The sequence below is a fragment of the Gracilinanus agilis genome, chromosome 2 (assembly GCF_016433145.1).
Source record: "Gracilinanus agilis isolate LMUSP501 chromosome 2, AgileGrace, whole genome shotgun sequence".
In the NCBI taxonomy this organism is placed as follows: domain Eukaryota; kingdom Metazoa; phylum Chordata; class Mammalia; order Didelphimorphia; family Didelphidae; genus Gracilinanus; species Gracilinanus agilis.
Genome location: NC_058131.1, coordinates 330,260,355 through 330,268,943, shown reverse-complemented (window position 1 = coordinate 330,268,943; position 8,589 = coordinate 330,260,355). Strand labels below are relative to the sequence as shown.

Genomic DNA, 8,589 nt, shown 5'->3' with positions numbered 1-8,589 from the left:
TTGAATTCCTTCAAGACTCTCAGCTTATGAGACGTCTCCTACATCTCCTACTTCCCAGTCATGGAGCTCTCAGAGGTCCACGGAGGTGCCATGACTTGCCCAAGGTTATACCAGTGGTTAGCCACAGAACCAGAATTCAAACTCAGGTCATCTGTTTCCAAATTCAGCCTTTTCTGCGCTGCTTGGGCTGCTTCTTACTCAGACTCCCACAGTGAATGTGTGACAAATCTGGCAGCAGCTGCTCGGATCTCCTGACCCCAGGTCCGACACTCTGATACAGCATGCTGCTTGTCCTGGCCATATCTCCAGATTTAGGAAGTTCATTTGCTAATGTCTTATTATGACATTGACCCAGCAGTTTGCCGTAGGCCCTTCAGGGGGTCTCAAATGCCCACATGGGTAGACAGCCTTCAGTCTGAAAGCTGGCACGAGCTGTCAGCCCTGAAAGAGGACACCTTCTCTGACTCCCAGCAGAAAGCACTGGAAGATCAAGCCCTCTTTTAAAAATTAATGAATTGAAAGGAGAGAGAAGAAACCGCCTATGTAATGCGGAAAATGGTCCTGATGACCACAGCCCTGGTCCCTCTCCAGATGATGTCATCATCTAGTCTAAATAATAAATTTGTAACAATGTAGCCAAAAAATGGGTAAAAGTCAAAGATGCTTGGGGCAGCAGAATCTGAAGGGAGAAACAAAAAGTCTGGAGTGAGGTTTTCTGTTCCCTGTATAATTAAATTATCCACCATATAGAAGGATAGGGTGAAAAACCACAGTAAGTTGTGGGTTCTCTGAGCCTGTAGGTCCCCACCCCTTCTTGGCAGAAAAAAAGAATGGCAAAGGAGTGCTTTGAAATCCCATGTGCTGCATAAATGCAAAATGGCCAGTTGTTGAGACTGCCCAGCTGTGAATATAGAAGAGAGGGGACATAAGCCATTTAATTTTTCTCCAAACCAAAATCCTATAATATATAACAAAAACAAGGATAAAAATAGGGATAGAACTTCACTGTGACTTCACCAGCACCAGGTGTACCCAAATGAGAAAACTCTCTCTATCAATGCAGACCTATACCTCTTCTACAAATTAAAACCATCCAGAATTCCCTAGAGCATCCAAGAAAAGGAGTGACTTGCCCAAGGTCGCAGCGCCGGTATGTGGGAAAAATAGACTTTGAACCCAGGACCTATTACTCCAAGACCCTATACACAATGCAGTACTGCTTCCTTTGGTGTTAAAAATAGAGGTATTTTGTTTGTATGGAGCATTTTAAAGTTGACAGAGTTCCTTACAACAACTCCACGGCTCAGGTATTATCCTCCTTTTACAAATGAGAAAACTAAGGTTCCAAAGTGCCTGTGAGTGATAGAACCTGGACTCAAAAGTACGTCTAGGACCACAAGACAAGTGTTTTAAATGTGTGCTAGGTATCATGCCAATTACTGTGGGGAGCATGAAGAAGCCTGACAATAGCCCCTGTCCTCGAGGACCTATCAAGATGGAGAGCTAGAGAGAAGACAAGTGTGTATACATAAATATGGTGTCGATTAGACATCAAACATCAAATCCTATCAAAGTTTGAGATGGGCAAAAAAGACTTTATGAAGACTTTGAACTTAGGGTCAAAGTTAGATGGTATGTGAGATTCATAGAGTTTGAAAGGAAGAGAGGAAACAATAATGATAAAGCACATATCCTAAGACATAAGCTGAGACTCTTGTTTAGTTGTTACAGTCAAAATGTATTCTTCATGACCCCATTTGGGGCTTTCTTGGCCAAGATACTTGGAGGGGTTTGCCGTTTCCTTCTCTAGCTCATTTTACAGATGAGGAAACTGAGGCAAACAGTGTTAAGTGGCTTGACCAGGGTTACACAGCCAGTGAGTGTCTGTGGGCTGATTTGAACTCAGGAAGATGTCTTCCTGATTCCAAGCCCAGTGCTCTATCCATTGCACCACCTAGCTTAGATTCTTACCTTTAACCCAGTCCAAATCCCTCATTTTTTACATTTGAGGAAAGTAAGAGACAGAGAGTTGATGGTTCCTGTCCAAGTGGGAAGGAGAGCCAGGAATCCAATGAGGGTCTTCTGACTTCCTTCAATGCACTATACTTCAGAGGTAGGAAATGATGAGATGTTATTGAGCCAGGAGAACTATACTATTTGTGTGGAATAAAGAGTTTGTGTAACACACACTGGAAGAACAAGCTGGAGAACTCAATTGTAGTTAAACTGTGGCCTAGAAAACTTTCCCTTCTTATGTCAAAGTAGTGTGTTATCAATTATAGAAACAGGAAGTCGCAGATTTAGAGCTGGAGGAAACCATAGCATCCAATCCATCCCTTTCTTTTTATGGTTGAGGGCACTGAAGCCCAAGAAGCAATGTGACTTGCCCAAGGTCACTGAGGCCTAAAGAGGTAGATACAGACTTTGAGCCCAGGTCCTTTCACCCAAAAGTCTAGTGTTTTTTGATTGAATCATCCTGCCTGACATTTCTCCTTACACTCCTAGTCTGAACCTGAAACCCCTTATTAAATAAATCTATTTCCTCTGGCTATTTAACATAGGCTCTAATATATTTGGGAGCCTCTTTCTTTAAAATGGCTTTAATTTTATTTTTGTTGTTGGCTGGGGCAAAGACTCTTGTTCATTATCACTCATCTAGTTTGATAAAGTCTAATATTGTAGACTGGTAAACCTGGGAAATTTCATTTAAAAATTACCACCCCTGGTGCAGAGAAGAGGGTGGTGGCTATGTAGTCAGAAGACATTGGTTCAAAGCCCATCTCTGATATGTACTACCCATTTGACCCTGGTGCAGTGGATAGAGTACAAGGTCTGGGAGACAGGAAGATTCATCTTAGTTCAAATCTGGTCTCAGATACTGACTAGCTGTGTGACCTTGGGCAAGTCACTTAACCTTATTTGCCTCAGTTTCTTCTTCTTTAAAATGAGCTAGAAAAGTAAATGGCAAACCACTCCAATATCCTTGCCAAGAAAATCCCAAATGGGATCATGAAGAACCAGATAGGACTAAAACAACTCAACAACAACAGCAAAGACCCTGGGAAAGTCACATAACTTCTCTGGGCCTCAGTTTCCATATGAATCTATAAAAAAAGAGGGTTTCACTAAATGGCTTCTGAGTTGTCCTATTCACTACCAGAATGAAGACCATTCTAAGCAACCAGACGGTTGACATCCCAGAAAATGCTGACATCTTTCTTAAGGGTCGGACAGTTGTTGTGAAGGGCCCCAGAAGAATCCTATGAAGGGATTTCAACTATATTAATGTTGAGCTCATTCTCCTTGGAAAGAAGAAAAAAAGGCCCCGAGTAGACAAGTGGTGGGGAAATAGAAAAGAACTTGCCACTGTGTACACAATCTGTAGTCATGTGCAAAACATGATCAAAGATGTAACCTTGGGTTTTCGTTACAAGATGAGGTCTGTGCTCACTTCCCCATCAATGTTGTTATTCAAGAAAATGGCTCACTTGTTGAAATCATAAATTTCTTGGATGAAAAATATATCTGAAGAGTGCACAAGGCCACGTGTGGCTTATGCCGTTTCTCAAGCTCAGAAAGATGAGTTGAAAGAATTGAAGGATATTGAACTTGTCTCATTCTCAGCTGCCCTCATTCAAGAGACCACCACAGTCAAAAGCAAGAATATCAGAAAAATTTTGGATGGCATCTATGTTTCTGAGAAAGGCATAGTACAACAAGCTGATGAATAAGTTGGAAAAGATACCAAAGGCAGTGTCCTGAGGAGTCAACACTCATTCAGATGTCAAAATAAAAATATTTTTGTCAAATAAATAAATAGATAGATGTTGGATAGATAGATAGATAGATAGATAGATAGATAGATAGATAGATAGATAGATAGATAGATAGATAGATAGATAGATAAATGGCTTCTGAGGTCTCTCCAAATCTATGATCTCATGAATATTCTAGATTCATCTTGAAACACTTCCTGTGGAATTATAGTATCACATAGCATATAAATTTTTTTTGTTTTTTTTTACATAGCATATAAATTTAAACTGCAAAGCACCTTAACAATCATTCAGCCTACCCCACATCATTTTAGAGATGAGAAAACGAGGGAAAGAGCCTTCTTCCAAGTCACATATCTAATTGATGGAATTATAGAATCTTGATAGAAGTTTGGAGAGAAGTCAATTACTCAAATTCTTACTCAAATCATAAATTTCATGTTCATAAAAAATGGTCATCCAGGCACTGGACAACAAAACAAAACAAAACAAAACAAAACAAAACAAAACAAAACAAAACAAAACAAAACAACTTTTAGTTTGTAACTCATTGTACCTTCTTAGTACAGAAATCTTATTGCCCACCTGGTTGCACTGCCTTGACACTTCTCTGACTTCACCATATTCTCTTCTTTTTCTCTCTCCCCACTTTTCCACCTCCTTTTGTGTACAATGATCAACACTTAGTAGGCGTTTAAGAAATCTTTATTGACTATTGACTCATAGCCCATTCTATTTTTTTGCTAGCTCAAACTGCTAATTGATAGCATTGCTGAGCAGATTTGTTTGTGTTAGTTTCCTCATCTATAAAATGAGCTGAAGAATGAAATGGGAAACCACTTCAGTATCTTTGCCAAGAAAACCCCAAATGGCATCAGAAAGAATCAGAACTGAACAACATCACCTGAACAAAGGGCCTGGCATCGACTGGCATCAACTGGTACTTCTATGCTACCTTCAAACATTTGAAAGATTTCTCCATTTTTAAATGAACCTTTTTAAAAATCTTAACCATGCCTAGAGGCTATTATTCTCTATAACCTGAGACCTAGAATGGGGACAAGGTCCATGACTGCAATTCTTCCCTTTCTGGGGTACATTTAGTTCTTATTATGATCCAACATGAAAGATGGTTGGGCTAATGCAGTTTTGAAATCCTTTCCCACAATAGAAGAGATTAAAACCAGAGGAATTTGAGCAAATCATCCAAGATCTTGAAGTCAGAAGTAAATTTTAGTTGTTCGAATGTGGTCTTAGGATCATAGTTCTAGGTTGGACCTCAGAAGTCATTTAGTTCAATCTCCTCATTTTGTAGATGAGAAAACTGAGGCTGAGGGAGATCAAGTGATTTATCTAAGGTCACATAAATAGAAAGTGTCAGTAGTGGGATTAAAACCTAAGTCTTCAGACTCAAAAGCCATTACTTTTTCTATTTTACCACATTACCTCACCATGAATCATGCCATATTTTTGTCTCAACGCTTGAAACTCAGATCTATGTCTGCCAAGTCAGTTGATTAGGCCAGGTGAATTATCTATGCATGCAAAAGGTACCCTATTATTTGGGAATAAAAGACATAGTGAAACAGAAACAGGGGTCAAAAGAGAAGTTATTTTCTCACATGAGCTGAGAGGAAAGACCAAAACTTATTCATTTTTATCACAAATTGTTGAAATGTGATGTTGTATAAGCGCATAGCAGCACTAGATGATAGTGTGTTGTTTTGTTTTGTTTTGTTTTGTTTTTCAAACCTTTACCTTCTGTCAGAATCAATACTAAGTATTGGTTCCAAGACAGAAAAGCAGGAAGGCCTAGGTGGGGGTTAAGTGACTTGCCCAGGGTCACCCAGCTGGAAATTATCTAAGATCATATTTGAACCCAGGTCCTCCCATCTCTAGGTCTGGCTCTCTGTCTACTGAATCATCTAGATGAGCTGACTTTAGTGTATACATAACAAGAAAATCAAGATCTTTGCTTTCCAAATATAACTAGTACTCTGAATATAGGGTCATTTCCTACCTCCATGAAGGCTATGAGGATAAAAGACACTTCCAGGTTTAAGAACTGGATATTTCCTTTTTTCCAATCATAATCTTATATTTTTTGTCCTTCCCTATGTCTTACTCCTTCTCATTCTACTGCCAACACACTATTCCCTAGGACCTAGCATACTACCTGGCACAAGGTGGATGCATAATTAATACTTCTTGATGTCCCTGCACCTTCCAGTCCCTCCATCCCTCAGTACTATTCCAGGCTACCATTCTTGCTCTCGTTTTGCTTCCCTACTTTCCTAGTCTTCACCTCTTGGCTAATCAGTTAAACTCTCCACTATTCTCTACTCTTGAATCTCTTGCTCTCTTGTCCTAGAGCTAAACATAATTTGCCAAACCCCAACCCCACATTACTCCCACCATCTACCACTTATGTTCTGACCCATATGCTACTGAACAGACCTGGAGGAAATTATAAAATCATACTTAATAAATCTAAAACAAATCTAGGTTAACTCTTCTTAACTAAGAGTAGCTAAGTGATGCAGTAGATACAGCACCAGGCTTAGAATCAGGAAGATCTGAGTCCATACCCAGACTCAGATATTTTCCAGCTGTGTGATCCTAGGCAATCACTTAAACTACTTTATCTGAGTTTCCACATCTGTACCATGAGCTGGAGAAGGAAATGGCAAACGGCTTCAGCATCTTTGCCAAGAAAACCCCAAAGGGGGTCCTGAAAAGTTAGACACAAGACTGAAATGACTGAACAGCCATGTTTCGACTGATACTTCCATGCCACCTACAAACATTCTCGACTCCTCTGATTTTAAATGAACCCTTATTAGATTCTACAAATCTGGTAGCTATTATTCTGTATCTCTCCTCAGCTAAATTTCTTGAAAAAGCCATCTACATTTGTTGCCTTTATTCTCCTTGATATTTCTAAATTCACTGCAATCTTGCTTTCCAATAGCATTCAACTAAAACTGTTTCTTTCAAGAAGTTTTACTTTTTTTTTCTTCATCTACAAATGTAATGGTTTCTTCTCTGTCCTCATCCTTCTTGTCTTTATTATAGGCTGTGACACTTTTGACCAGTTCTTTGACTGGACATTCTCTTCTTACTGAATTTTCTTGACTAATTTCTCAGTTCTCTTACCTGCTTGACCACTCCATTTTGGTATCCTTTTATGAATCTTCATCTATACCATATTCACTAACTCTAGGTGCCTTCCAAAGTTCTGTCCTTGACCCTGTCTTCTTTATTCTTTCACTAAGAGATACTATCAGCACCTGTGTTTCAATTACCATATATATATATATATATATATATATATATATATGTAAATGACTCTGTATCTAAACTTAGTCCTCCTGCCCTCCAGCCCCTTAATGAAGGAATTGCTGAACCATCTCAAATTCCAAATTGGAACTCATTCTCTTTCTCCATGGACCTATCCCTCTTCCAGACTTTCCTATTTGTGTCTAAGAGAACCACCTTCATTCTAGTCGCTCAGTTTCCAATCTTGTTGCCATCTTTTGATTATTCTCTTTTCTAACATCACATATTCAGTCAATTGCCAAATTTTATCATATGTCTTCATAATTTTGGATATTAATATTATTTAATAATTATTATTTACTATAAGTAAATTTTATTTAATTGCTATCTAAAAATTAATAATTAAGTAAAATTTTAATATTTTAATATGTCCCCTTCTTTCACTCACACAGCCACTGCTACAATTTAATTCTTTTAATTCTTCATCAAAGCTTATCTGGAATCTGACAATAGACTCTTAATTAGACTCTCTGTTTTAAGTTTCTCCTCACTCAAAGACTTTACACATCTGCCAACCAAAAATCATTTTCCTAAAGTATGGGTCTTGATAATTTCACTAGCCCCTGTAATTCAATAAATCTTAATGGCTCCCTATTATCACTTAGTATTTAATATAAACTTCACTGTGTGGCTTTTAAAGTTCTTCACACCTTGACTCCTTCCCATTTTTCTAGTCTTTATTCTCTTCTGCATAATTTAAATTCTAGCCATAATGGCCTAATAACTGGCCCTGCAGGCACTACACTGATTGTTCTTTCTTCTCTGCCTAGAATGCTTTCTTCTTAACCTCCATCTCTTAGAATCCTTGACATTCTTTATATGAGGACTTCCATGGTCCCTTCAGCTGCCAGTGCCACCTCTTTTAGGGAAGTGGGTATAAGGGATAAAGTCCTGGGTCTGGAGTCAAGAAGATCTGATTTCAAAGTAGGCCTCAAATATTCACCAACTATATGATTCTGGGCAAGTCACTTAATTTCTGTTAATCTCAATTTCCTTAACTACAGATAAAGATAATAGAAACCCTGCCTTACAGGGTTGTAAGAATCAAATGAGATAATATTTGTAAAAAACACTTACTGCCATGCCTGGCAGGTGGTAGGCACTATATAATGCTCTCTTCCTTTCCTCTTTCCCTCTAAGACTACCTTCTTTTTTTTTTTTTTTTGTTAAACCCTTATCTTCTATCTTGGAATAGATACTAATTTCCAAGGTAGAAGAGTGCTAAGGGCTAGACAAACTGAGTTAAGTGACTTGCCCAGGGGCACATAACTAGGAAGTGTTTGAAGCCAGATTTGAACCCAGGGCCTCTTGTCTCTGGGTCTGGCAGTTTATCCACTGAGCTGCATAGCTGTCTCTAAGGCTACCTTCTATTAAAATACCCTCCCAATTGTTGGTTCCTCTGGGCTAGGTCTTTCTTCTTTCCAAACCATCCTCCACACAGGTGTTCAGTAGTTATTAAAGCACAGGTCTCTTC

The 8,589-nt window shown here is 38.8% G+C and overlaps 1 pseudogene; it reads left to right on the top strand.

The window, feature by feature from the left end:
• Positions 1–3,161: 3,161 nt before the first annotated feature.
• Positions 3,162–3,731, top strand: LOC123235394 (annotated as a pseudogene).
• Positions 3,732–8,589: the final 4,858 nt, after the last annotated feature.